Source organism: Mauremys reevesii, linkage group 16 (assembly GCF_016161935.1).
Source record: "Mauremys reevesii isolate NIE-2019 linkage group 16, ASM1616193v1, whole genome shotgun sequence".
Classification (NCBI taxonomy): Eukaryota; Metazoa; Chordata; order Testudines; family Geoemydidae; genus Mauremys; species Mauremys reevesii.
The window spans coordinates 29800703-29828393 of record NC_052638.1 but is presented as its reverse complement, the minus strand read 5'-3'; the positions used below and the strand labels follow the sequence as shown (position 1 = coordinate 29828393).

Genomic DNA, 27691 nt, shown 5'->3' with positions numbered 1-27691 from the left:
AATATGACTCTATTATGAATCCCTTTAACAATTATATATAAAATCTATAATGGCTCTTTTGTTGCGGTTGTTAACTAATAGTTGCAGTACAATTGTTGCAATTAAGCATCACTTTTATGCATGGTGTGAGGCTCCTGAAATAAAATACCTCTGTTCTTGGTTACCAACATCATTGTCAAATCATATACCATATTGTAATAAAACTCAATCTTTGGCTTTTAAACAGCAGAGTATCAACAGAAAGAGTTGTTGTAGTCTTGTGCCCTATTATATATTTTCAGGAACATCACCATAAAATGTTTTCTCTTTTGAGGAAAGTATATTTTTGCCACTTTGGCCAAGCAGTAGCCAACATTTGGGTCTTTGTAAGATGGTTTCTGTTTGAATGAGAAATTGGGGACAGAAGGCAGTGTAATTTGTTCATTTGCAAAATGCATAAGTTTTGTATCTCTGAACAGAGGTAGGAGGAAAGCAGCACAGAAGCATCTTTCTTCACAGAACTCTTAGGCCAGACACCACTGCCCTAGCCCAAGAAATAGTAATCTTGCCTCAGGCCTTAACTTCGCTGGTGGGGAGAAGTGTGTGTTCTTAACTCAAGTTAACTAACCTGAGATACAGTCCTAATGAGGAAAAGGCAGTCTGTAGTTTTCATGAGTGAGCAGGTCAAGTTGAAGACTAGCCTCCCCCAGGGTCTTTAACTCAACCCGCTCACTCATGTTTTAACATTCGCATTATATTGCTAAAACTTGATCAGATCATTGTTAGGCTAGTAGGATAGATTTAAAAACATAAATGCCGTTCATCCTTGCCATCTGCTAACTTCATTCATGGCAGACAGCATAATCTAGTAGATAATGGACTGATAGACACAGGTGCTACTCCTTTTCTTCAGATCTAGATTTACCCTTCAAAATAATTCTGCTGCCGCAAAGTGCAGACGTAACTGGACCTAGAGTCTCTGTTCCAGACTCATTAGGTTATCCTTGACAAACTTATAGGTTGTTCTAATTATAATACATTGAATGATAAATAAAATCATAACCATAATAATACTGTAATACCACATGGAATCATTTTACTTATAAAACCTGGCCAAAATCTTCAGAAGTGGTCTTGCATTTTGAATGCCTCAATTTTTCAGTCTGAAGCTAGAAAAACCAACAATTTATTTTTATGTGATATATCACTCATGAAGTAACTATTCTATCGGGTTTCAAACAGAAGTAATTGACTTCCTGATTATGAAAAAGAATATCATATGAATGAGATTTAGCCCATAATGTATTTCTGATTACTTAAAAGATATATATAGTTCCTTCACATTGAGACATGGGCAGACTTTCTAGTATATCTGGAGTATTAGATGTATTTTGTCCCACTCTAATTCTATATGTAAGTATTATGGAAGGGAAAAAATCATCTTTCTGTTCTTAAATTATTCTTTCCTTCTTTGTCATTCTTTTGTGTTTCAACTTGTTCTCGTTCAAATCCAAAGCCCCAGGAAAGTCACGGCATGTTAGGTTTTTATCACTGTTCATCATCAGGTGAGGATGTACTAATACTACCACAAAGATTCTACAGTTCTTGTGCTTCAAGCCTAATGTGTACCGCAAGAGAATGTGTGTTCTTTGTTGGCATTCACGAGCCACTGCAATGAATGATCACTAGAGAACTGTTGTTAGTTGTCGTACAAAACTGATAAGTTGTCATTTTCTCTAACCTCACAGAGAGATGGCCCTGGAAATGTATTTCCAGTGAACTAAAATGAAACTCAGTAAAAGAAAATTGCTGACTTTCAACACTTTTATTATTTAACTGCTAGTGGGTTGTCCGTGTTTTCCATTCAGCATACCCTAAACTAGAGCTTGCTACTTGGAGAGCAATTTTTTTCTCCCCAAGAGAAGATTTTACAAAATGTTCCTTTCTTAACACATCCTGAAAGAAGCTGATGAAAAAAAAGCATTTGCTGAGGGACTGCTGATTGTCTCCCAGCTAGCACTGTAACGTAAACATTCTAGACCTGATTCTCATTTGTTGTAAATTGACTTATTCAAATCAGTGAAGCCTTACTGAGGATCAGGCCTTCAGTTTTTATTTTAAAAAGGATGCCATGTATGCCATTGAGCCAGAGGACTAATAAAGATTATTAGAGTAAGGGGCTGTGAGTATTTTTGTTTGTTTAAGAACAAAACAAACCTCGAGGTTTAATTATGTGTACACAAAATTACTTTTTCTCAACTGAAAGGAACAGGAACTCTAATATCACGGTAATGGGCATAATATAAAACAGATTAGATAGATCTATAGATGGACAGTGACAGTATAAGAATATGAAAAAAAATCCTTTCTGAAATGATTTGTTTTATGCACAGCTTTGTGTTAATGCACTTATAAAATTAATTTAATTCAACTAGCACAGGACATGTGTGCATTCCTTTCTAATGCATAAACATCCGCTGAAACAGCCATGAATATTCATTTGAATTTTAAATACAAATGACTACTTAACTGTGTTAGCAACATTTTTCATCTTTGCGAGACTGGACTTGGGTAGCAAAAATAGTCACAAAAAGCAAAAATTTAAATTTGACTATTCACCAAAACAAAACTTTACATTATATATTTAATTGTTCAGAATTACTGTAATATAAACCCAAGTAAATAAATAAATTAAATAATGCTTTGTTGAGTGATTAGGGAAAAGAAAACAATGTTATAGTCCTGATCCAGCAAACTTCAAATTGATCGGAGTTACTCAGATCTTTAAAAAGGTACTATTGTGAGCAAAGGGTATGTTTACAAGGCACTGAGGATTTATAAAACTAGCCAACATAGTGCAAAATAAATGTGGAATATAAGTTTTATACACACCCACACATGTTTGGGCTATTCATAGAAAGGGGGAAATATTAACAAACAAAAAAACCCAATGAGGAGTCCTTTTGGCACCTTAGAAACTAACAAATTTATTTGGGCATAAGCTTTCGTGGGCTAAATCCCACTTCATCAGATGCTTGGAGTGAAAAATATGGTAGGCAGGTATATATATTACAGTACATAAAAAGATGGGAGTTGCCTTACCAAGTTGGGGGTCAGTGCTAACAAGGACAATTCAATCAAGATGGAAGTGGCCTATTCTCAACAGTTGACAAGAAGGGGTGAGTAGCAATAGAGGGAAAATTACTTTTTGTAGAGCTAAGAAGGCCAATTCAATCAAGATGGGCATGTGATATATGCCATCATGTGCCAGCAATGCCACTATGCCATGTATACTGGCCAAACCGGACAGTCTCTACGCAAAAGAATAAATTGATAGAAATCAGACATCAAGAATTCTAACATTCAAAAAATCAGTAGGAGAGTGCTTCAATCTCCCTGGGCACTCAGTAACAGACTTAAAAGTGGCAATTCTTCAACAAAATATACTTCAAAAACAGACTTCAACAAGAAACTGCAGAACTGGAATTAATTTGCAAACTGGACACCGTCAAATTAGGCCTGAATAAAGACCCTGAGTGTGGCTGGGTCACTACAAAAAGTAATTTTCCCTCTCTTGATATTCTTCTCAACTTTTGGGAATGGGCGATGTCCACCTTGATTGAATTGGCCTTGTTAGCACTGACTCCCCACTTGGTAAGGCAATTACCATCTTTTCATGTGCTGTAATATATATACTGCTTACTGTATTTTTCACTCCATGCATGTGATGAAGTGGGTTCTAGCCTACGAAAGCTTATGCCCAAATTTGTTAGTCTCTAAGTTGCCACAAGGACTCCTCATTGTTTTTGCTGATACAGACTAACACGGCTACCCCTCTTAATTTAGAATGAGTAACTCAGCGATTTTCACAATGTGCTCACGAAAAGTTTGTGAACAGAAAAAAAATAGATGAATTATTTATTTAGCTGTAATAATGGACTGAGATTCCGGAAACCTGTGTCCTATTCCCAGCTCTGCAACTGAGCTTCTGTGTTTGTGACCTTGACAAGTCACTTAACTTCTCTATGCTTATTTCCTCTCCCACCCACTGTCTGTTTTTTTCTCAGATGAGAAATTCTTCAAGGTGAAGATTGTCTCTGACTCTGACAGTGCCTAGTGCAAGAGGGCCCTGCTCTTGATTGTGGCCCACTGTTACTGTAAAAAGGCAGGCAATCTAGTCCATTCATAAAGGCCAGTATAGAATTGTTCCTTATAGCATTTGTTATAATTCTTTATCTAATTTAGGTTTAAGTACCCCAGTTTAAAATACATTTAAGGAACAATTCCTGCAGTCCATCATACTCAAAACTACCAACGGCTTGATACATTCACTAGAGTGAATGAGAAACTAGAAAATGATTTCATTTTAAGGGCCAAACCCTGAGAAGTCCTGCAAAGACTTAATACTGGATAACTTTACACACGGAGAAGTCCCATTGATTTCAGTGAAACTGCTTTGGCCCCAATTACAACAGCAAGTAGCCCCAAAGGGTAGTAAAATTTATCACATACATACGTCTTTGCAAGATTGGGGCCCAAATGTGTAACATTTAAATGTTTTATACTCATACTTTTGAATGGAAATGTTGTAGTTCATTTATACTGCAAAACCTCATTTAGAAATATTAACTTGTAATGCTCTATACCTTTCATTCTGCTAAATAAAGATTTCTGCAGTTTGGTTCTAACTTTATTTTAAAACTTTCTGGAGAAGAAACCATACTTCAAGATCTTGGAGGGAAAGTGTTGACTGATATCTGTCAACCTGGAATTAAATGTTAAATTAATGAGTTGTACCATAGCTGTATTTGCAATAGGGCAAGCATTAGCTTCAGTCTCAACAACTGAATCTTAAATAGAAGATAGAAATAAGATAATCATAACATTAGAAGAATAATTTTTTTTCTCTTTTTTTTAATCATGAAAGTGGCATATGCCATATTTGTTATTTCTCTGTTGTCTTCATCAATGTGAGCTTGTCATATACATTTTAATACATGATTTATGGTTATAAATTCATATTTTCCATTCTCATTTATTATATAGTGTCACATTGTATCACAGCTCCATTTAATCATCTCCTGTCTGCATATTAATGGTTACAAATCTGATACCTGTGTAAAACTAACAAGCCAGTGGCTGTAACTGTCTTAAAGTGCAACGGTTGAATGCTTTGAAAAGTTGGGTTGAGTAGAAAAGTGTAGACATCTTTGTGTCTGCATAACCATTTTTAATAGCTCAGATAGATAAAATTACATATCATCACTAAGGGCTTGATTCCACTCCCATTCTGCAAAGCTTTTTGTAAGTAATTAACTTCACAACCTATAAGTAGTCCTAGAGCATAAAGTTAAATCATATACACTTTACATCACTATTAAAAACACTTTTTTGTTTTATTAGTAGTAACAAAAGTAAGCCCCAATCCTGCCAACTTTACAACTCATAGTTATACCACTGAAATCAGAGTAAAGCCCATGTGTAAACATGTTTGCAGGATCAGGACCAATGGTATCTCTCTGACCAGGAAACATTGTGTTAAAAATTATCTGTGTTATTTCTCTCTGAAAATTTAAAATAAACACAATAGATGAATGAGTGTTAATTAGATGAGAACAAATAATAATAGTCTAGGTAGTGCTGCTGAATGACTTATTGTGCTTAATATTTCAACCAAATATAAAGCAAATACTATAGGTGAATATATTTCAGAATTATGTAGAAGAAAAATAGATAGATGTAAACCAAGATTTTCAAAAATAGCTTTATTAGGGTCTTAAGTCTATATTAGACTTTTATTAAAGTGGCCTGATTTCCAAAAGTTTAAAGCACTCAACAACACCCACTGAAGTGAATGTGTGTTCATCAGTTTGGAAAATCAGGCTATTTATTTTGGAGCCCAACTATAAATTTTGGAGCCTAACTTTAGGTACCTGTTTTGGAAAAGTTTGACCACACGCTCCTATCCTGCAAAGAGTTATGCACATAGTTAACTTGAAGTCAATAGGCAAAGCCACATATTTAAAGTTAAGCATAAGTGCAGGGGCGGCCCTAGGTATTTTGCCGCCCCAAGCACGGCAGGCAGGCTGCCTTCATCGGCTTGCCTGTGGGAGGTCCCTGGTCCCGTGGATTCGGTGGCACACCTGCGGGAGGTCCACCGAAGCCGCGGGACCAGTGGACCCTCTGCAGGCATGCTGCCGAAGGCAACCTGCCTGCCACTCTTGCGGTGACCGGCAGAGTGCCCCTCGTGGCTTGCCGCCCCAGGCATGTGCTTGGCGTGCTGGTGCCTGGAGCCGCCCCTGCATAAGTGTAAGGGCTTGTCTTCACTACTGGGGTAAGTCAAACTAAGCTACTCCAGCTCCTCAACATACCTTAGGTCAATTTACCCTGGTGTCTTCACTGCGCTGCGTCGCTGAGAGGCGCTCTCCAGTTGACTTACTTTACTGCTCTCGGAGAGCTGGAGTATCGGAGAGCACTCTGCCATTGATTTACTGGGTCTTCACTAGACCTGCTAAATTGACATGCAATGCATCGACTGCAGTGTCAAGTATTTGTAGTATTGAGGCCAAAGGGGCTGATCACAGATAAAGCTGCGGAAAGCAACATCAAATTTAAATTCACCTAAATGACCACCTATTACTTACCAACCAACACCTTTTACCAGTATTTTTTAGAAAAGCAGTATTTTGCTTGTGTGTGCGTGCGAGTAATTTACACATGTTCCCCCTTTGAGCCATTTGCAAGTAGGCATGGCTAAGCTCAATGTAAAGCTTTCCAGGTAAACATGAATAATGGTTGTTTTTAGAAGAAGAGTGATTAAAGTCAAGTCGAAATTTCTAACGGAGAATAGAAAAATCAACAAATAATTAGATCTGTGGGGGGAAAAAAAGAATGAAGTCAAAACCAGGCAAAATTCAACTGGTTTTGAACTATGTTACAAGCCCAACTTTCTCACCTCTGAAACCTTATGCGTAAACCCAAGCCAAAGTAAAAGGAAATCTAAGCTGGGTTTTGCATTGTTTGACCACACTTCAAGCCACTGATCCTCCTCTCCATCTCCATGCAGCCACCAGATCTAACCTCTGGTGTTTGTAGCCTCGGACGATAATGGTTTGAAGCCACTGTATTAGCTGTTCTGCATGGCACTGGGTGGCATGGCCCCACCCCCTAAATTTATTTATTTATTTATATTTTTATTAATTAAAGAAAAAAGTAACTAAACTGGGTCCCTCAAAGAAAAAAAAACTCTTTCCAGGATAATTTTTCAGTGTTTTTTAGAATTATTTGGATGTAAAGAAATTATCCTTCAGTAAAAGTCTCTAACTTTTTGTGAATTTCCAAGTCTTGCTGTGTGTTGTCAGAAGCGAAGTAATTTGCAAAATTCCATGACAGACAAAGACATGGCCCTGGCAAGAATAATTCTCACTGTCTCAGTAGTTCTGTCTATGCATGCAGAGCATGTTGCAGAACAGTTGACAATGCTACCATAAATGTTCCCCTTTTTCCAAAGTGGGCAATACAGTGTACATGTGTCATCATGTTGAGAATGGAAGTGGGTTAGATAGGTGACAGGACAGAACTGCTGGGGTTTTATTTTCTCTTTAAACTCAAAGGCTAAAAGCTTTCACAATATCTTAAAATGGAAAGCTGAAGCTAATGGACATTTTAAATTTAATCAAAGCAGTGTTGGATAGCCATTGGATGTTCTCCAAAAAAATCCAGGAGTTAGTGGACAAAATCCAAGCTGGAACTGGATTCTGCTGCCAAACGTTTGAGCTCAGCTTGAACAGATCCAGCGTTCCTATATATATACATATATGCTATAATGAATATTTAAGGCAATTTTATCAGATACATTATACATTCTATTTAATTTATCTTTCCTTCCGCTTGGTTTTCTGAGCAAAGGTTCAAATACATTTTTTGATATATTTCCCAAAATGAATACTGAAGTGGCCAATATGCATGATAGCCAATGGAAACATCTTAATCAGAGTTTGGTCATGGGTTTCAAGGAATAGAAGGTGGGATACACATCATCAGGAACCCTTTCTAGAAAGTGGAAATTCTTCTGGGCAATTTAGGGAAGAGATCCAGGACAAGAGAAGAGCAATTCTGAATCTACACTAGAAGAGCTGCTGAGTGATATAACCGCACTAACTGAATATAGAGAAATTAATAGGACTTTTGTCAGAAGTCTGCCAATGTGCTTTTTTAGTGAGTCCGTGGGGTAGCTTCTATAGGGAAAGACCATCTGCTGGAGCAACTGTTCACAATTCACTTGACATAGGCTCTGATTCCCAGGTCTTCACCAGGTGAGAAGTCAATATGTGGTTTTGTAAATCCACGGCTGTGGGTAGGCTGAGGAGGACGGTTTGGAGAGACTGCTATAGATAGTAGTTCAGAGGCCATACTAATGGGGAGATGATGATCTTCATCCTATCCTCCTCTGAGTTTTGTTTTTGGAGTCAGGGATATATCTTTGGGTAGGTGTTTCCTTTTGGTTTCTGACTGGCAGTCAGTCTGGTCATTTGGGGTCTATTTAGGGCCTGATCCATTGTCCACTGAAGTGGATGGGAATCTTTCTATTGAAAAGGTCCTTGGATCATGAACCTGATAGTTTGACAGTATCTTCCTTTGGTTTTTTGCTGTTTGTTTCTTTGGATAGTCTATTTTAAATAGCCTTAATGTAATTCTGTTTATGAAGAAATTATAACATTGAACAAAAGTGAAGGTGAAAAAGAGTTATTCACTTGGGCAATGGAACTCTGCAGTCTCTGTTGCCAGAAGGCATTGAGATAACTGAAAATGTGTTGAACTTTACACACATTACAATGCACCTAACATTCAAAATATAGTTAAGATTCTGAGTGCATCTTTCTTGAAAATAAGATGTTGCATGCCAAACTCATTTTCACACATTGTACGCTGAACATATGCTCCAAAGAATTTGTCTGTAGTCTGTGCAATTCTGGTCTTCTCATTCTATGACTTCTTTTGATTAAGCTATCTGGGCCCCAGACTCTAGCTGCTGCCCACAGGAAACTGCAAATTGATTGATTGATTCCCTCAGTGATGGCCATTGCTTTCTACTGATCCAGCAGACAGAAATAACTTTTTTAAGTTAGTTATTAACTAGCTTTAGCCAGATTTTTTTTTCTTGTTTAACTTCATCAAAGTTTTGAAGGATATGTTTTATTGTAACTTGTCCTTGTACTGTACTGTCTTATTTACAGATATAGATTTTATCTGAACTAGTAGGGGGAGAAAACTTTTTTTTTGCTTTTGTAGTGAATTGTATATGTAAGCCCCACGGACACAGGGCCTAGAGGATGGAGCTCTCTGCTCCCTCCATTGGTGAGAAGGAAAAAAGCCAGCTCTGGCCAGCTTCATTTTACATCTTGTTTATCGGTAATGCACCTCCTATGTTTGTTGTTTAGTTGGTATTTAAGTTTTGATTTGTAAAGATGAACAAAAAAATCCTTTCTGACTAATGAACGGAAATAGGAACTGTGCAGGACATGCCCTGAGTGAGCAGTCACCATGATGTTATGAGAATAAATTTACTAAATGCTAATCAAACCCTATTCAGAAGACATAAATAGTAATTTCCTTATGGACTTTTCTATACAATTTATTGCTATAGCATGAGTGCTTCACAAACATTTATTTATTTCAGACAAGTCTCCTTTACTGCACAACATTGATTAATTTCCAGTGCAGGCTCATCTTATCCATTGAGTCAGGGGTTCTATGGAAAAAGTAGTATGTGATCATGTAATTAAACTATATCATATAGCATACAGACACCAAGAGTAAATAGGTTACACGGGGGATTTCCTATGCTTCAGTGTTTAACTTTGCAACCTTAATGTTTTTAACATAATTTGTGTGTGTGTGTGTGCGCGCGCGTGTAATTTCCTAGTGTTTTTTTTTTAAATCAATCTGAAAAAAAAATGCCATCATGGGCTATCATATTAACAACAACAGGGTCATCAGCAGCATTTGAACGTTTAGATTTCCCACATGGACATCTGCCAGTTGAATTTATGGAGTAATTGATAGCAGTAGTAAGTTCTCATCCTCTACATGGACCAGTACTAGAGGGGAATGGGACACTTTTCCAGCGGCTGTCACAGATATTTGCTGACAGCAAGGGAATGACTGATGAGATTCAGGAAGATTGGGTTCCCTGTCAGGTTGTGTAGGAGAGCGTGCTGAAGCAGGAAAAGACTCTTCTGCCCACTCTTCCCAAATTTGATCCCCTTCTGCCCTCTCCCTTACAATCTGTTCCTGTTCTATTCCTATCTTTCTTCCCACCACTACTTCCTTGTCCCATCCCATTTTTCTCACTTAGACCATCCCAGACCCCACCCCTCAAGCTTCTCGTCCCTTGTCCGGCCATTCTCAGGCAGCACAAAGCTCCTTGTCCAGACCGTGTCTTCATTCCCCTGCCTACGTTGCCCATACACACTGGCTGTTAGTCCCAGTCTCCCTGTCTGGTCTCCCCATTCAATCTGTGTCACCCACCCACATGGGCTACTTGTCCCAGTTTCTTTGCAAAGACAGTCCCAATTCTGCCCCTGGATCCTTATCAGTCTCCTCTCAGTCCCATCCCAAGCTCCTTTTCCAGTCTCACTCCCTCTCAACCCCAGGTCCGGCTTTTGTCCCCAAAGCATTAAAATCTGTCAGCTTCCACTAAGGTGACCAGACAACAAGTGTGAAAAATCGGGACAGCGTGTGTGTGTGTGTGGGGGGGGGGTAATAGGACCCTATATAAGAAAAGGACCCAGAAATCGGGACTGTCCCTATAAAATCGGGACATCTGGTCATCCTAGCTTCCACCTCCATGCTGCCTGGGCACAATAGTGGGGTCACTGCAGGCACAGGAGAGACAGGCTCCTGCTCTCATTCTGGTGCCTTGACTAGGCCCAGCCTAAAGCTGCCCAAAGCTGCAATTGCAGGGAAAATCCTGCTCAGCTGCTCTCAGTAGCCCCAGGCTAGAGCATGCTAATGTGGACAGAATCTTCAGACAATTTAGGTGTGACACTCTAGATGTCTCTGTGCATTTGCAAACTTATTTATTTCCTCCTCCCCCCCCCCAAAAGGCTTATAACTTGATCAAATTTGAGATCAGGGGACTGGAAAAGACACATCCCTGACACAAAGGGCACCCCTCTGCCATGTCCCTACTCCAAGCAAGGGGGACACTAGAGCTTCTCCCAACAAAGATCACCAGAATTTACCATGGGCAAAAAAACATTTTTCTCCAACCAGATTATCGGACATGGGCTGGACCTAGGGTGACCAGATGTCCTGATTTTATAGGAACAATCCCGATTTTGGGGTCTTTTTCTTATATAGGCTCCTATGACACCCCCCTCCCATATCCCAATTTTTCACACTTGCTGTCTGGTCACCCGAGCTGGACCATTTTGACTGAAATTCTCAAACACAATTTAGACTGAGGCAGAAGGCTGGTGTGTAAAATTGCTGTCCAAATGGTTAAAGTTTCACAAAGTTTAAGCAACTAAAAATAGGTTCTTATAATGGGAAATGTCAGGAAACTTTAAGAATAAGCAATGTTCTTAGCCCCCCTCCCCCAGTGATTTGAAAATATGAGAAAAAGCCACCTACTAATTAAGGGCTGCATTTTTATTTAATTTTTTGCACTATTTGAAAGCTTGAGAAGTTACTACTTGTCATTCCATCCCAAGATAAAAATAAAACCTTTAATTATGTATAGCTCATATTGTACTACTTGTATCTGTTTGTCTTTATTTGTATTTTTCTTTCGGGATTTTTGAATGTCATCATTATAAAGACATTTCCTGTGTTCAAAATAAAGGGTACAAAACTAATCTGACTCCCCCCTCCCATCTGGATTTTTGCTTACGTAAGGAAATAGGAGATGTTATGAATAACATAGAAAAAGCTTCTGCATGATGAATCTTGATGCAGTGATTGCCAACATTTGGTATCATATACAACATCATTATTTGCTATTTTAAATTGTAGAGAGAAAAATAAACTGTCATCTCTCAGTAACAGCTGTGTGGTAACAGTGAGAATGTCCTTAAAAACCTCTAAGGATGGAGGTTCCACCACCTACCTAGGTAACCCATTCCAGTGCTTCACCACCCTCCTAGTGAAATAGTTTTTCCTAATATCCAACCTAGACCTCCCCCACTGCAACTTGAGACCATTGCTCCTTGTTCTGTCATCTGGTACCACTAGAACAGCCTAGCTCCATCCTCTTTGGAACCCCCCCTTCAGGTAGTTGCACTAGAATGCAAAGAAATATTTTGGACTTTGCTCATATATTAAGCAGCTCAGTCAGAGTAGGCATAGCTTGGCTAATCATCATAAAACACATTGCACAAACATTCTAACCAGTGTACCAATCAACTGCTGAAACTTCAACTCTACCTGCTGCAACAAATTTGAACCGTGTAATTCAATTATGCTTAAAATCCAATAATAAGAGGATACTTACCATGAGCAAAAACAAAACATGGTTTGCTTTTGGAGCCAAGTCCAATAAATGTGAATCACTACAATCACATGCAAAAATATGTATGCTATTGATTTCACACTGGAGAGCTGGTAGGATGAATCCTTCACAGCCACTTTTTGAATGATTCTTATTGCAGCCTCTTTCCATGGCTTGTCAATATTCCAATGAGGTGGCATTTGTACTCATAATGTTTGGCTTTATTTTACCACAATCTCTTGCTGACTTTCATATTTGGGACTTATCTGCCTCACATTAAGGACAGTCAAACCAAGTACTCAAAGGAACTTACCTACCTATATATTGTTTATTTACTACTTCTGCTCTTGATGTTCGTGTGAACTTCCCATTTACTTTATTTGGAGTTCCACTGTGGATTGAACATATTATGGGGTCCTTATTAAATGTGGAACTGGGCCATCTCAGTAAAATGAGTTTAGTACTCATGCACTAGAGAGATTTCGGGGTAATTCCAACACACCAACAAAATCTCTTCCAAACATTTCTATGTTAAGTGCTTATTTCCCAAATCTTAAAGTTTAGCGCTTATACTCTTGGGATTGATCTTGCACTCTTTATTTAGGAACACTGGTAATGCCAGCAAAAAGTGTGATTCTGGATAAGGAGGGATTGAGAATGCAATTTTTCATCCTGCCCACTGTTTGCCTACCTGCCTAGATTTTTTTAAATTTTCTTTTGCTATGGCCCTTTTAAGGGAAGAATAAGTAATTAATTAATATCTTCCAAGCTTCCAGGAAAAAAAGAAATGCAAAACCAGTGCATTTTGGATAGATATCACCCTCACTAAAATCATGTTATTTACTTCTATCCTCCTCCTCATTCAGCTTCTCATCTTCATTGCAACAAGTACCTGGAACACATTACTGAAATATGGTTTTGTGCCTAATCTGCAACCTCATAAGAGATGGGAAATGACCATTTTATGTTGTAGCCTACCAATTTGTAGATAAACTATCTCTGTGAATATTACAAGTTACGCTAGAGCATTTCATTCCAGTTAGAAATTCAGCACCATATCTGCATGTGATTGCATATTTTGTATGTTTCTGCACAGAGTCCCAGAGAACCTGACTGTTACCCAGAGGAGAAACTGGCAGAGTCCAATTAAACAAATGATATCTCTTCTGTAAAATTGGCTCATCATCCATTTTAGGACTGATAAATATCATGGGCCAGATACATTTGAGGGTTAACATCACTGAAGTAAACATCAGGGACGAATTTGACCATGACTTTCTACCACCAATTTGGCTGGTTGTAAAGAACACAAAGGTGAGCCAGTCTTTCCTATGTTTATATTCAACATACATGCTTAACATAAATGAGGTGATATAATCACATCTAGATTACAGAGTCTCAGGTTCAGTGTTGCTTATAATAATCAGAGATTTCCCCCTCTTTAAAAGGCAAGGGTGAAAGGACAAGGGTCCTTCTAGCTACTTACATACAGAATGGTTCAATGAGAGCTCAAATACAACATGCAGAGGATAGCAGAAGGTTAAGTGTAATATTGATATGATAAATAGTCATACATTTTTAAAGCCATTCTTTAATTATTACTGTAGGTTCAAAGCACTAGGTTTGAAGGACAGAACAATTACTCTTTTAGCTTTGAAAGCTTGTAAATGGATAGTGGTACATATATTGTGTTTCTCAATACTTCTGACTAGTCAATTACAGGTAATTCACATTTCAAAGCAGAGTTTGGCCTAAGTGGTATATTCAAGTAATAGAAATTTCAGATCTCTCAGAACAAACACCAGCTCTTTGATTAACTAATTTATGCAGGAAGTAGCAAAATTAGACACCCTAAATTGTTCTGTCAGAGTTCACACAGACCTCTTAATTAATGACTTATAAACCAAAATTCATAATTGATACCAGGTGGCCTAAATGCTAGCTGAGGTCACATTACAAAGTGTGTGCCAACAATAAATCACATAATATTATATCCTTTTCTTATGTTTTGGCCTTGAGACTGCACAATATGGGAGCTAAGAGAGTTTTGATGCATAGAGGAAAACGTAAGAGATGGCAAGAAGAGTTTCCATGAAGGGATATCTTGTGGGTTGGGTGTCTTATTCCTGAAGACTGATTGGGGAGGGGAGAGGGGCGGTGCAGGGGAGGAAGAGATCTTCCAAAACTATTTGGTCTTTATCTACATCAGGCTTAACCTTTCCCCTCACTTAATGGTTGCAAATAAAATATCCACTGCATTTTATTGCAAACCAATCCTAATATCTAGTAATATATTTATTTAAAGAAAAATAATTACCAAAGACTTTATGAAACAAATTTCATACTACAGCCTGTTCAAACAAATCATGTTGATTATTCATTATTTAAGGGGTGGGACTCAACACTTGAGTCACGATATTATTTCAGGTCCCTGAATGGAAGACTTTTTTGTTAAGGAGAGTAAAGAACAAGAAATAAGTGATAATGGAAAGTACCATTCCAGTACAGATATTTTGGCCACCTGAAATATGGACGGTCACAGATCAGGTCACGCGACCCTTGCTGGCAGCTTTCCAGATAGCTGTAAAGGAAAACAGCCTCTGGATACCTGGGTATTTTGAGGCTCCCTGGGTCTCTGCAGGCTTCAGCACTATTACCTCTCTTGCTCATTTCCTGGGCACTCACTCTGTCTGCTGCCCCTTTTCAGAAATGGAATCCCTCAGCCCTCCTGTGTTAGGCCACCAGTTCCATTGTTGACCCGAAATTCACCCCCAATAACTTAACCCACGCTCTGCCAGAATCTCACTGAAAGCATGAGCCTTCTTGGTTACAAATCATATGCTAGTTGTAGCATATAACACCCAGACACTTTGCACAGAGTTCTACAAGACTGTTGCTCTTTAGTCACATGAGAAATACACAGATCCATACAAAATTAAAAGCCTTTCATTCAATCATTTCCCCTCATTCTAGCTTACTCTTTCCTTGACAGACCATCTGTGTTTAGGTAGGTAGGCTGGTTTTTTTTCCTCGTTGCCTCATCCAGCTTTTGCAGTAGCTTCCCTCACCACAAACCAGTGAAAATTTGCTGTAGAGAGAGCAAAAAGAACAGCGTTGGCCCTTTATAACCTTCCAGTCTCCTCTGTCAGGTGATTCCCTGGTCAGCCTGAACAACTGACCACTGACCCCTAGCAGGTGATTTGTCTGTGCCCTATTAAACCAGTTCCTCCGGCTAAAGGCCAGCCTTTTCTCTAGGGTTTCCTTTTTCAATAGAGGATCATTGAGAGTTAATGACCTTCTATTGTTGATCCTTTGCCACTGAACCCACTGGAATATTGGTCCAACGTGGAGGTTGACAGGAGAACAGAGAAGACAAAAGGCTGCACCTTTAAAATTGAGTTTGCAGTAGAGCTGGCTGAAAAATTGATATTTTGGTTCAGGCAACAAACTGAGAATCAGAACAAATACTCTAGTCAGTTCTGAAAATGTTCAGAATTTGTCAGCAAAATCAGAAGAGTCCAGAAAACACATTCAGAAAACTGCATGTGTTCCCCCTTAAAACATCGAGCTTAGGGCACTTAGAAGGATGGGGGACACCCAAGTTTGGATGCAAGGACTCAAACTCAGCTCTCCCTCCTCCTATCCTAACCTAACCACCAGGAAACAGGCTATTTTGGGATGGGTTGTATCCGATCTCTCCTTTTGAAGCTGTTCCACTTTTTATAAGTACTTAAACATTCATTGAGCCAAAGAGAGAGAATGACTCCGTAGCCTGGTGATTAAGGCACTAACCTGAGAGATAGAAGCGGTGGATTCAAATCTGTCCGAGTCAGGCAGAGAGAGGATTTGAATCCATCTCTCCTACCTCTCAGGTGAATTCCTTAATCACCAGACTACAGATTCATTCTCTTGCTGTTTGGCTCAGTGAAAATTTAAGAATGTATAGAAGGTGGAACAGCTTCAACAGGAAAGTTTGAGGCCAGGCTAGCCTATAGACTGGTGATTAGGATGCTCAGCAGACCAGCAGGGCGTAGTGATTGGAAATCAAGTCGCTACTTCAATGACTACTTATGTAGTTAGACAAAGTAGAACAGCTTCAACAGGAGAGAGTAAGAGCAAGCTGCTCTAGAACAGGCTGCCTGTCAGGATGCTCAGCTGGAAAGGGGAAAATATGAGTTCACAGTTCTAGAATGGGGTTCAAATATGAGTCTCCCACATTCCAGGCAAATGCCCTAACCATTTGTTTAAAGGTTATAAGGGGACCCACATGACTGTATGTTTTCTGAAGCGGGCCCTGAAAAACCTTCTTCCCCGTTTAAACTAATCAGGTCAAATTTGCAAATAATTTTGGGTCAACCAAAAATGCATTTTGGGGGAATATCATAGAATCATAGTTATTCATTTGAAAAACTTTGCATAGCCATTCTTTGCAGTTTGGTAAAGATACATTCAGAATTAATAAATTACACAAATAGTTCCCCCAAACCATTACATAGACCAATAGCAAATATTTCCACCAATAAGTCAGTGGACATGTGAATAACAAATAGCATAACCTGGCAATAAAAAAAAATCAGAAAATGCAGCATGTTTATTTAGGAAAAAATTTTTTTTCATTACTTGTCCATAGAGACAAAATCTGCTCTTGTGGGAGTTAGGTGCCTGGAAACCTTTAAAGATCTGGGCTTTAGTTACTGAATCAAAACTAAAGCAGGTCAAAAAATATTGACTGAAATATACCTGTCAGAAAATGTGGTTTTGTTAAATTGAAATTTTGTTAAACTGAAATTTTTATATTTCAATGAAATGTTTCAATTTTCTGATTGGAAAATTCACAATGAAAATTTTTGTTTTGGAGTGACATTACAAAATTAACCACTTATTTAGCTTGCTTAATTTTGATGTAGCTAAATTAATTTTGGTTGTTTAATTTTGATTTAATTAAGATTTAGGGGATGACAATGCAAAACAGCCACTCTGCACCAGAGAATATGGTCTATAATTAGTAAAAGAACAGATTTTAAGTTTTAAGTTAATTCATGGACGTTAAAATGAAGCCTTTATGAGACTTAGGGCTTGTCTATACTTACAGCACTGCAGCACTTAGTGAAGACACTTCCTACACTGAGAGGAGAGTTTCTCTTGTCAGTGAAGGTACGCCACTTCCCCTAAACGCAGTAGTTATGTCAACAGGAGAAACCCTCCTGTTGATATAGTGCTGTCTACACCAAGAGTTAGGTCAGTATAACTGCATTGCTCAGGGGTGTAGATTTTCCACACCCTGAGCGGTGTAGTTATACAGTAACTCCTTAATGTTACAGTTATGTTCCTGAAAAATGCGACTTTAAGCAAAACGATGTTAAGCGAATCCAATTTCCCCATAAGAATGAATGTAAATGAGGGGGTTAGGTTCCAGGAATTTTTTTTTCACCAGACAAAAGACGTGTGTGTGTGTGTGTGTGTGTGTGTACACACACACACACACACACACACACACACAGTTTTAAACAAACAATGTAATAGTGGTACATAGTGATGATGATTGTGAAACTTTGTTGAGGTGGAGGAGTCAGAGGGTGGGATATTTCCCTTACGGCTAAATGATAAACTAGCAATTGGCTGAGCCCTCAAGGGTTAACTCTCTCACTCTGCAAGGCAGCAGGAATGGAGGGAGATATGTACATTTCTCTTAAGTACACTGCCTTGTTAATTAGATCAGCTTGCTGAGACCACAGCTGCTACAAGCTCCCTCCGTCCTGAGCCCTGCTCTATGGAAGATGGGGTAAGCAGGGTGCAGGAGGGAAGGGGACACCCTGACATTAGCCCCCCTCTTCCTTCCCTCCCCCCTGGCAGAGCAAGCAGGAGTCTCAGAGAGCAGCTCCAAGGCAGAGGGCAGGAGCAGCACATGGCAGTGGGGGGAGGGACACAGCTGAACTGCAGGCAGCTGCTGCACAGGGAACTTAGAGGAGCAGGGAGCTGATAGAGGGGCTGCCGGTCCACCCTGGTTACAAGCCCCCACCAGGTAGCTGCAAAGGGCTGCTCTTCCTGCAAGCAGTGGACAAAGCAAGTGGCTGCCATACAACATTATAAGGGAGCATTGCGCAACTTTAAACGAGCATGTTCCCTAATTGATCAACAACGTAACAACGAAACAACATTAACCGCGACGACTTTAAGTGAGGAGTTACTGTACCAACATACATTTGTACTGTAGACTAGGGCTTAGTTTTGTCCTGTTGGATGTCCTTTCATTAATAAGTCTCCCTCTTCTACTATGGGAGGTAAACTGAAGGAAGAAAAGCATTAAAAAGCATATGCTTTATTTTTCATTTGATCTGTGCAAGTAGTTCAAAACCTGCTTCAGTGGATTATCTGAATGGATAGTAAATGTGCCTTTCAGTATTCTTTAATACTGGTTGAAAATATGAGACTGAATAGTACAAAGATATAACCGATCCTTTTGCTATCCTGAATAGAAGCAGAAAAAATAATAAAATGATGAGAAAATGATATACCGGTCACTAGAGTCACTGAACATTAGAGGGTAATTGCTTTCTCTCATGGAAGCTTACAATGGTGGGTAGCCTAAGTGGAGGAGTGTCGGGTACCTGTCTAGCAGAAGAGTCATTCTGCCAGCATCTCTGGCTTGTACAGACTACAGTCTGTAGTAAATGTGCTAGCTGGCCATACATCCTACAGGCAGTCTATATCTACCTAGAGCAATGCTGTGTCATGCCATTCGAAAACAGGAGAGAGGGAAAGCTTTTAGAAATGTTTCTACATATAATGTTCTGTCCATCACTCACCCTCCCCTTAAGTTCCTTTTCATAGCTTTTTTTGGGGGAAAGATATGTATTACTTAAGATAACAGCACAAATTGCACTGGAACACATGTCCAAAAGTGCATTAGTTAAATGACTGATGTGTTTTTCTGTAGCCACATGTTTCTCCAGCCTCACCCCTGGCTGCAGCCTTCCCATTGTCTCTTTTGCATAGTGTAAAGTCACTGTACATAGTTTTCCAGGTACATTAAATCTCATTATAACTGCAGTGGTTCCATAATTATTTGTTAATATATACGAGAATTGGAAAAAAATATAGAAGACTAAGAAACAGAATTTAAGGATTGTCTTTGTCAATAAAACTTATTCAGTGGGGAAGGAGGAGAGAAAAAGAATGTCATTCTAGTGCACAAGACCCCAATTCAGTAAAGCACTTAAGCATGCGTTTAGCTTTAAGCACATGTGTAATACTATCTGAAATCTGGAAACTGAAAAAAACAGGACGGGATTGATTTGAGAGCCTTGATTCAGAAAAACATCCCTATTCAAGACAGCATTTAATCATGTGCTTAACTTTAAGCCACTAAAATCAACTGGATTTATGCATGTGCTTAAAATTTAACTTACTTTAACTTACTTTGTTTTAATGAGTTGGCGGCCCTAGCACGGGTGAAGATGCACACACACTTCGAACAGCAAGTCTAGCACTGGTATAGTCAACCGCTGAATATCACACACAAGTTTGCACAGGATATTCACATACCATATCTCTGGATGTGATCACAATCATAATTTGGGCATTAAAACCAACGCTGGTTCAAATGTTTCCCACTTCGGCCCATATACCACCACCCAAAATCTGGATGGACACACATACTGTTTGTGAATACAATCAAATCATGACCAACTTGAATTTACCAGTTCATGAGAGCCTCCAAAACCTTATGGACACACCTGAAATCTCATAAACCTTTTTAAGATTGGGCTAAAGTTCTTAATGCATTCACAATCAATCCTGAGGCTTACTGGAAAGAATTCTGAGATAATCTCCCAAAATAATACCTGATTGCCAACCCCCAAAAAGAACTTCCAGACTTCAACCTATCCCAGAAACAATGGTCCGAATTGAACCATTTTAGACCATCCCCGGCACATGCTGCCATCTCGTACACCTCTGGAAGATGAGCGACAACAAACAATGTGATTGTAGACACCAGTCACAAACTATGGATTACATTGTAAATAAATGCCTGGTTCAAGCATTTGCTGGTGGCATCTTAGACTTACACCAAATCACTTACAAAGCTGCTCACGGGCTCACTAATATGGATTTAGTTATTGGAACATTGCTAATCACGTCTCTTACCATGCGACATTCCTGTATTTAAGTATGCCACATAATGTTTGTTTAAAGACGAGGAGAGAAAAGACAAAGGAAGAAGGCAAGGACAGGTTAATGTTTAAAAAACATTGCAGAAAAAAGATATATATGCAGTCATTGCAGTTGTATAGGCCAAACTCTCAAAAGAAGGGGCAATAGGTTCACCTAGAAAAATGCTTTTGCATTCATTACCACTCCTTGCCCACATACACAAAGAGGGAGAGGAGTAACAGCTCTGCAGAGGCTGCTCCCTGCCCCTCTTCCCTTAATCATGAAAAGAGTTTTACCCACAAGTTGTTTCAAATGACATATATTTAACCTGACAGAATTGGCTCATTCTTGTACTAGTAGTTTGCTATTCCTTGTTGTTATTATTTCAAATAGAGCTTATCTGAAATTTACTAAATCATAGGCCTGTTGTTCTTGGATACCAAAAGTACATTTTCCTTGACATTGATGATTCAGGCAAGCACAGCACAGGGAGATTTGAGGCCACAAACAGATATTTTCCAGCAACATGAATCAAAATCTGCAAATGCTGAGGCAATGATTAGTGCAAATGGTCATTACGAAAGTCCATTCCTTACAGAAATGACTACTGAGCTAATATACTTAACTGATCATTTTGTAGTGTGGAGTGAGTCTTTAGTAAATTCTCTGTACTTCTAACTAATATATTTTTAATTAGGGATGTAACTATAGTACATAAAAATGCTATATAGTTTCTTCTTAGTTATGAGGTAATTTCAGTGTCATAGGGGCCACTTAATGTTATAATTTCTAATAGGAAAGTTAAGTCCTGGCTGTAATGCAGTGCTTCTCTCTGTGTTAATGAAACACTGACAGAGCTCAATGAGTACTAACACTAACAATCTCATTTGTTCTTACTAGCATTCCACCTCCTAGCACACCAAATGACACTGTCATAAAGAAATACTGTATGTGTGGACAAAGTTCATGGGGTTAGAATTTATTTTCAGAGAAAAAAACAGAACAAGGGCTTTAATTGTACCTTTATGTTGCCTATACTGTATTTTAAATGGTGGTGAGAGATAAAGAAACTATAGTGAAACAATCAGTATGGGTGGGAAGCAAGTGGGTTAAACTTAAAAAAATAATTGAAATCTCAAGCTTGGCATTTCTTTGTAATAGCAGGTACATGCCTTGCATTTTTCTCCCCATGTATATTTAAAATTAAACTAAAGCTCTTTAAATAAGAAACATAAAACAACATGATTCTGATGTGATGTATGTACATTAACTTCAATTACACCCGGAGATCTTTCTTTCCCCCTCTATATGCAGCTTTTGATTTTTCTCTTCTTTTTCTGGAGCACTCAGGCACCCCATTTAATTCAGGCTAATAATTAACAACAAAATAATTCTCCGAAGAAATTCATTAGGTTCCATTAAACAAACTCTCACTTTGGGAAACTCAATCAACAAACTCTGGATTCCAAATGAAAGGTAATTATGGTGCTTCACTGAGTACAGATTGATTATTGTACTGAGCTCATAATAATCTGATCTAAGATTGAGTTCACAATCAATCAATCAATATATAGCTATAAGCCCAATAATACACATTATCTCTATGAGCACAATCCAGTTTCTCTTACAATCAATAGACATTCTCCTGCTAACTTCAGTGGGCATTGGATTCAGCCTTTTATTCTTTAGGCATTATGTTTCCCTCCCATATAAACATGAAAGGTGGGGAAGATATTAACCCTCTATTTTCCAGGAGATTTTATGTACCATTGAGCTGTGTACCCATCGCTGGCTGTAGGAGAGGTAGATGTGGTTGCAAGCAAATGGAAAGTCAAACAAGAATGCAGAGGCCAGGGATTCACAGGCCTCTCTGGTCCAATCTTGAAAGTCCCCAGTTAGGCAAGCAGAGGGTTTTTCCAGGCCCCCCCAATTCCATCAATACCCGTGGTGCCCAACACAGCTGTCTTGCACCTATGATTTAAATGACTAGTAGCAGTACTCTGGTCTGTATCTCACTCTCATACACGTTCACAGAGACAGATTCTGATATTTAACATGGAGTTATAGTATCACTTTACTCCAGTTGTGCTACTGAAGTCAATGAGACCATTTGTGGAGGAAGACTCAGACTGTATCAATATGAATAAGAGTAGCTCAATCTGGCCCAGAGTGAACAAAGATCATTAATGCTGCTTCTTGCATCACTAGCTCTTTTGGAATACGTTAGTCTATGTAAGAACATCAACATGCCATTCAGGGCTGTTGTACTCTGTCTCCGTTTCCTATTTCTTGACCAGGCAACCCTTTCCTACATTTTTCTAGGAAACATTAAAAAAAATCAATTTCTATAGTGCTTAGGCAAAGTGTAATATTTAAGGGTCCATTACATGGTTGTATTAAAATAAATTTTCACCAGAAGACTCAGACACTTTTCCTCAAATGGGGACTCTGTCCATGACAAACTTCTGTTTTCTATCCTTGGCCTTCCATGTTGCAATTGTTTCAAAATGATATATGCTATAGGATATTTCCCTCTCCTTCCCTCCCCTCCCCCATCCAGTTCTCCTTTTACTAAAACATGATGGAACTGTTTTTGACTAAGAGAAATGGAAAAATAATTCCCTTTGAGGCAGAATCGAGACCTTAAAAATTTCAACTCAATAGTTAAAAGTTTTGGAAAGATATAATTACAAAAATCAGGGAGTTGAAATTGAAACACATATGCAATCTCAAGTGTAGCAGTTTTTCCTGATATAATCATAGGTAGCTCTGGTAGTGACAACTAGTTAACGTTGTGTACTACTTTCCATTATAAGACTGTATTCATTTGCATAGACCACCACCCACAATTAAGAGTTCACAATGACATTCTCAATGCTGGATGTATGCTCCAGGAGGAAATGTGTAGGAATGTTTCAGCAAATATAAACAGAATTTTTTTAGAACAAAATTAGGAAAAAAAGATGCTGTTTCGCCCATGATAAAATTTGTAAGCCATTTCATTGAAAAGCTCTAGCGCTGCTTTGCTTTGGAGGGTGTAAAAGCTTGCCTTTTGCTGTCCCCATGGAAATCTGCCCAATTTTTGCCTCTGAAATATCACAATTTCCACATGTTCAGTGGAGAATTGTTAGAGCTAAATTCTCAGAAGGTTCCATCTGCACCAAGCATGCTCCATTCCCTCACACCTTCTGTCTCCTGACTAGACAAAGCACATACTATCCCCACAGAACAACTGACTGTGTGCCATCATTAGAATCAAGAGCAAAGGAGATTGTGTTGTGTTCTCAGTGCCACCCCATGCTTAATAAACAGGAAGGAAGCAGATTGATAGAGGGAGATTGAGGCAGGAGGACTGAGACAATTGCCAAGGAGGGGGAAGAGGTCAGACTCGGAGGAGGGGAATAGGAGCAAAAGGGCCTAGACTTCTACAGCACACGCCTACCAGAACTATTTTTACTCACATGAGCATATATTATATTTTCCATAGGGTCTCTGTCTCATTCAGTACACTGGATGCATGGTGCTCTGAGGATGAATCAGAATTGTGTAGTGAATTAGGCTGTTGTCTGAAGGATCCCCAGCTCATTTGGAGCAGAAGTTGGGAGGTGTGTACAGAGAGATGCTGTGATTGCAGAAAGAGGAAAGATCGTCTCAGTTAAAGAAGATAAATGCCATCCTGGAGAACTGAATTCCATCTCTGCCTCTGACACAGAGTTTCTATGTGAAGCTGGATAAGTCACAAACTAAATTTTTCACAAAAATGGCCACTAATTGTGTGTTTCCTATTTTTTGGTTTCTGAGCAACCTTAATTATGACATTACTTAACTTTTGAGTGCTGGCTGCAGCTCTGACATTCTCCTAGTATAGTTAGTTTGGATGCAATATGTGTGTGTATGTATATATATATACATACACACACAGCATCCAAACTAACTATATCTGAGAAGAATCTTTTATACTGGTTATTCTACTTAGCAAAGGTTCATCAAAGAAGGAAACAGGAGGAAAATTCATGCAGATTGAAAGAAGGTATGAGAAAAGTAACGTTGATTATCAAGGGGAAAAAAATATATGACTAGCTCCTCTGCTGGAATAAATTCACATAGTCTCACTGGCTTCAGTTGAACTACACCTATTTACACCCACTGAGAATCTGGCCCAAAGACTAAGCAAATATGTCAGATAGCATCACAGAAGCTTTTGCTGTTCTACTCTAATAATTACTAGTGGACAACCAATAACCACATTCAAAAATCCTTCTTGTTATTGGTATCAAACGTGCCTGTAGCTAGAAAAGGAAAAGTAATGGACAATTACTTCAAAGGAACTGGGTCAGAAACTTGGAACCTAATTTATAAGAAGATGACAGCCCAGGGTTGGCTCAGGTATCATTGTTTCATCAGCATGCAACACCAGTGCCACTCAGTGAAAGAAAAGAGTTCAGACGCACAAGAAGAGAACGAGAAAAAGAAGGAAAATGCTGCTTTGTTTTGTTATGGATTTTCTAATGAAATGTCCTCCCAGCCTGACCTGCCCTAAACAAAACAACCAGCTTCTGGTTCAGCCTCTTCTCTGGTAACATTATTAAAAAAAAAAGGACAGATACATAATCTGGGAAGTTTCCCAGGTTTCTCATATACAATCTGCAGTTTCTATTTCTCAGCCTGTGTTTCCAATACATCACCTTACTTTACATTGGCAATGCAGTCCAATTTTATAATGGACACAGTGCTCTACACCAGTAAAAAGCTGTCCATTAGAATAGATTTTGCTCCAAAGGGAGGCAAATCCTTTTGTATTGCCGGCAAGAGAACAGCCAGCCTATTCCTTCTTGAACAATGGCAGCGGCGCTTGTGCGACTATACTGCACAAAGGGGGATGGTCTGGGGAATTATGCAGCTGGTTGCACACTTCTTATGCAAAGTCCAGACCCATGTGGTTCCCTATGCAGCAGTGCATACAGGTAGGAGAGAAGCAGGGCTACTGGATCTACCACTGTGTGGATCTTCTTTTCTCACCCTGCAGCAGTCACACATTGGGCAGGTCTACACTACGGGGGAAAATCGATATAAGATACACAACTTCAGCTATGAGAATAACGTAGCTGAAGTCGAAGTATCTTATATCGAATTACCTACCGTCCTCACCGCGCAGGATCGATGTCCGCGACTCCCCATGTCGACTCCGCTACCGCCGTTCGGGTTGGTGGAGTTACGGAGTTGACAGGAGCGCGTTCGGGGATCGATATATCGCGTCTAGATGAGACGCAATATATCGATCCCTGAGAAATCAATTGCTACCCGATGATACGGCCTCTAAAAGTTAATTCACCCATTGGGCCTAAGTAGTCACTTTGGCCTCAGATGGGGAAAGAATCACCATGGAAATACTGAGAGCAAAACCTGGTATTTAATCCATGGATTTGGCCTTTCATATGTGTGGTGCACTCCCATATTATCAGTATTACAAGCAAATGAAATACAACAATAAGTATTATATAATTAATATTAACAGGAGTTCAGAGCAATCATGGAAAGATGAATTAAATCCCAGTTCTGGAAATTGGATCTTTAAATCTTTTAGAGCTAGCTTATAAAAAACAAAGAGAAAAAGCGCTCACAATAAGACACTATCCAAAATTATGTTTGTGAGATGGCTATGCTATCTCTCATCCTGCAAAATCAATGCTTCACATCTACCATTATGATTGCTGGGTTCTGTGTTGTTTCTGAAGTTTTAGACTGTTGTAAGTGTCTTAAAATCTGTTCTATTTCTTTTTTTGGCTCAAAAAATATAGCAGTACTTCCTTTCCTCACCTTCTGATTGCCAGCCCATCTTTCCTTGTCTGTCTTTATCATTCCCTCTGTCTTTTTGCTCCCATTCTTAAATGAAAGTGCTAGTCCGTTGTATTGTATCTCTTGCCTGGAGTTCTTATAATGCCAAAGAGATAACACCTCTGTATTTACCACCACACAGAAAGAAAATAACAGGAAAGAGGGTGTGTTTGACCCATCGGTGACAGTGTTTTTTCATTATATTTTTTTAAAAATTAATAGATTCTAAAGCTTAAAATAGATTTTAATATGTTCATTTCTAGTCCAGTCAGTTGGGACTGCAAAAAGGACTGTTCTGAAATATACAAAGAGATATTAAATATTGATTAAACTTATTTCATAAACAAAAGAAATACCAAATATAACTTCCAAGTACAGTTTATCATCAGTTGATTTGTAAGCATTTAATATAATCTTTTTCTGTATTTTTTCTCCTATTTTTCTACAAATACAATGCAGTATTGTAGAGTGAACAGCACAAGTAAGAACACTATGAAACCCAGATGATCTCATCGTATAGTATATATAGGGCCTGATCCTGCAAACCTTACTAATGCAGGTAAGTCCCATTGACCTTGCAAGATTTTCAGTCTATTTCCCATTTTAAATACAGTTGATTATTTTACACCAAAATATCATGAAAATAGGGTGACCAGATAGCAAGTGTGAAAAATCAGGATGAGGGTGGGGGATAATAGGCACCTATACAAGACAAAGCCCCAAATATCAGGATCATCCCTATAAAATTGGGACATCTGGTTACTCTACATGGAAACTGGCCAATTTTTTATCTGAACTGCATATTTGGGAATATAGGATTTTAATTAGATTGGGAATAACATTATAAAATATGGAAAATAGATTGGATAAAGCTATGTGAGGCCAAATTGTGGGCTGGTAGAACGATAGAACAGGGGCATAAATAGCTAAATAGAATAGGGAACCAGCAGCCAACATTTGCTAGTGTTTTATCTCATTGATTTGTTTCTCTTTAAAGAATTGTTCTTCTGACTTTTCAGAGGTTAAAGCAGTGTTTCTCAAACTGGGGTTGCCGCGGCCCATGCTGCTTCCAGCAGCTCCCATTGGTCTGCAGTGGCGAATCACGGTCAGTGGGAGCCGCGATCGGCTGGACCTGCGGACGGGGCAGGTAAACAAATCGGCCCAGCCCGCCAGGGGCTTTCCCTACACAAGCGGCGACCCCAGTTTGAGAAACACTGGTTTAAAGCTACC

At 38.9% G+C, this 27691-nt stretch overlaps 1 long non-coding RNA gene across 5 annotated transcripts in view; it reads left to right on the top strand.

Annotated features, from left to right (window-relative positions):
• LOC120384562 overlaps positions 1-27691 on the top strand; it is a 119562-nt gene that overhangs the window by 35114 nt on the left and 56757 nt on the right. For 3 of the 5 annotated variants that reach the window (XR_005588946.1, XR_005588948.1, XR_005588947.1), the window contains exon 3: positions 26921-27020. This is a non-coding gene — a long non-coding RNA (uncharacterized LOC120384562). Of the gene's footprint in view, positions 1-13568; positions 13787-26920; positions 27021-27691 lie in introns of all 5 variants that reach the window. The other 2 variants (XR_005588949.1, XR_005588950.1) reach the window with 1 other exon arrangement.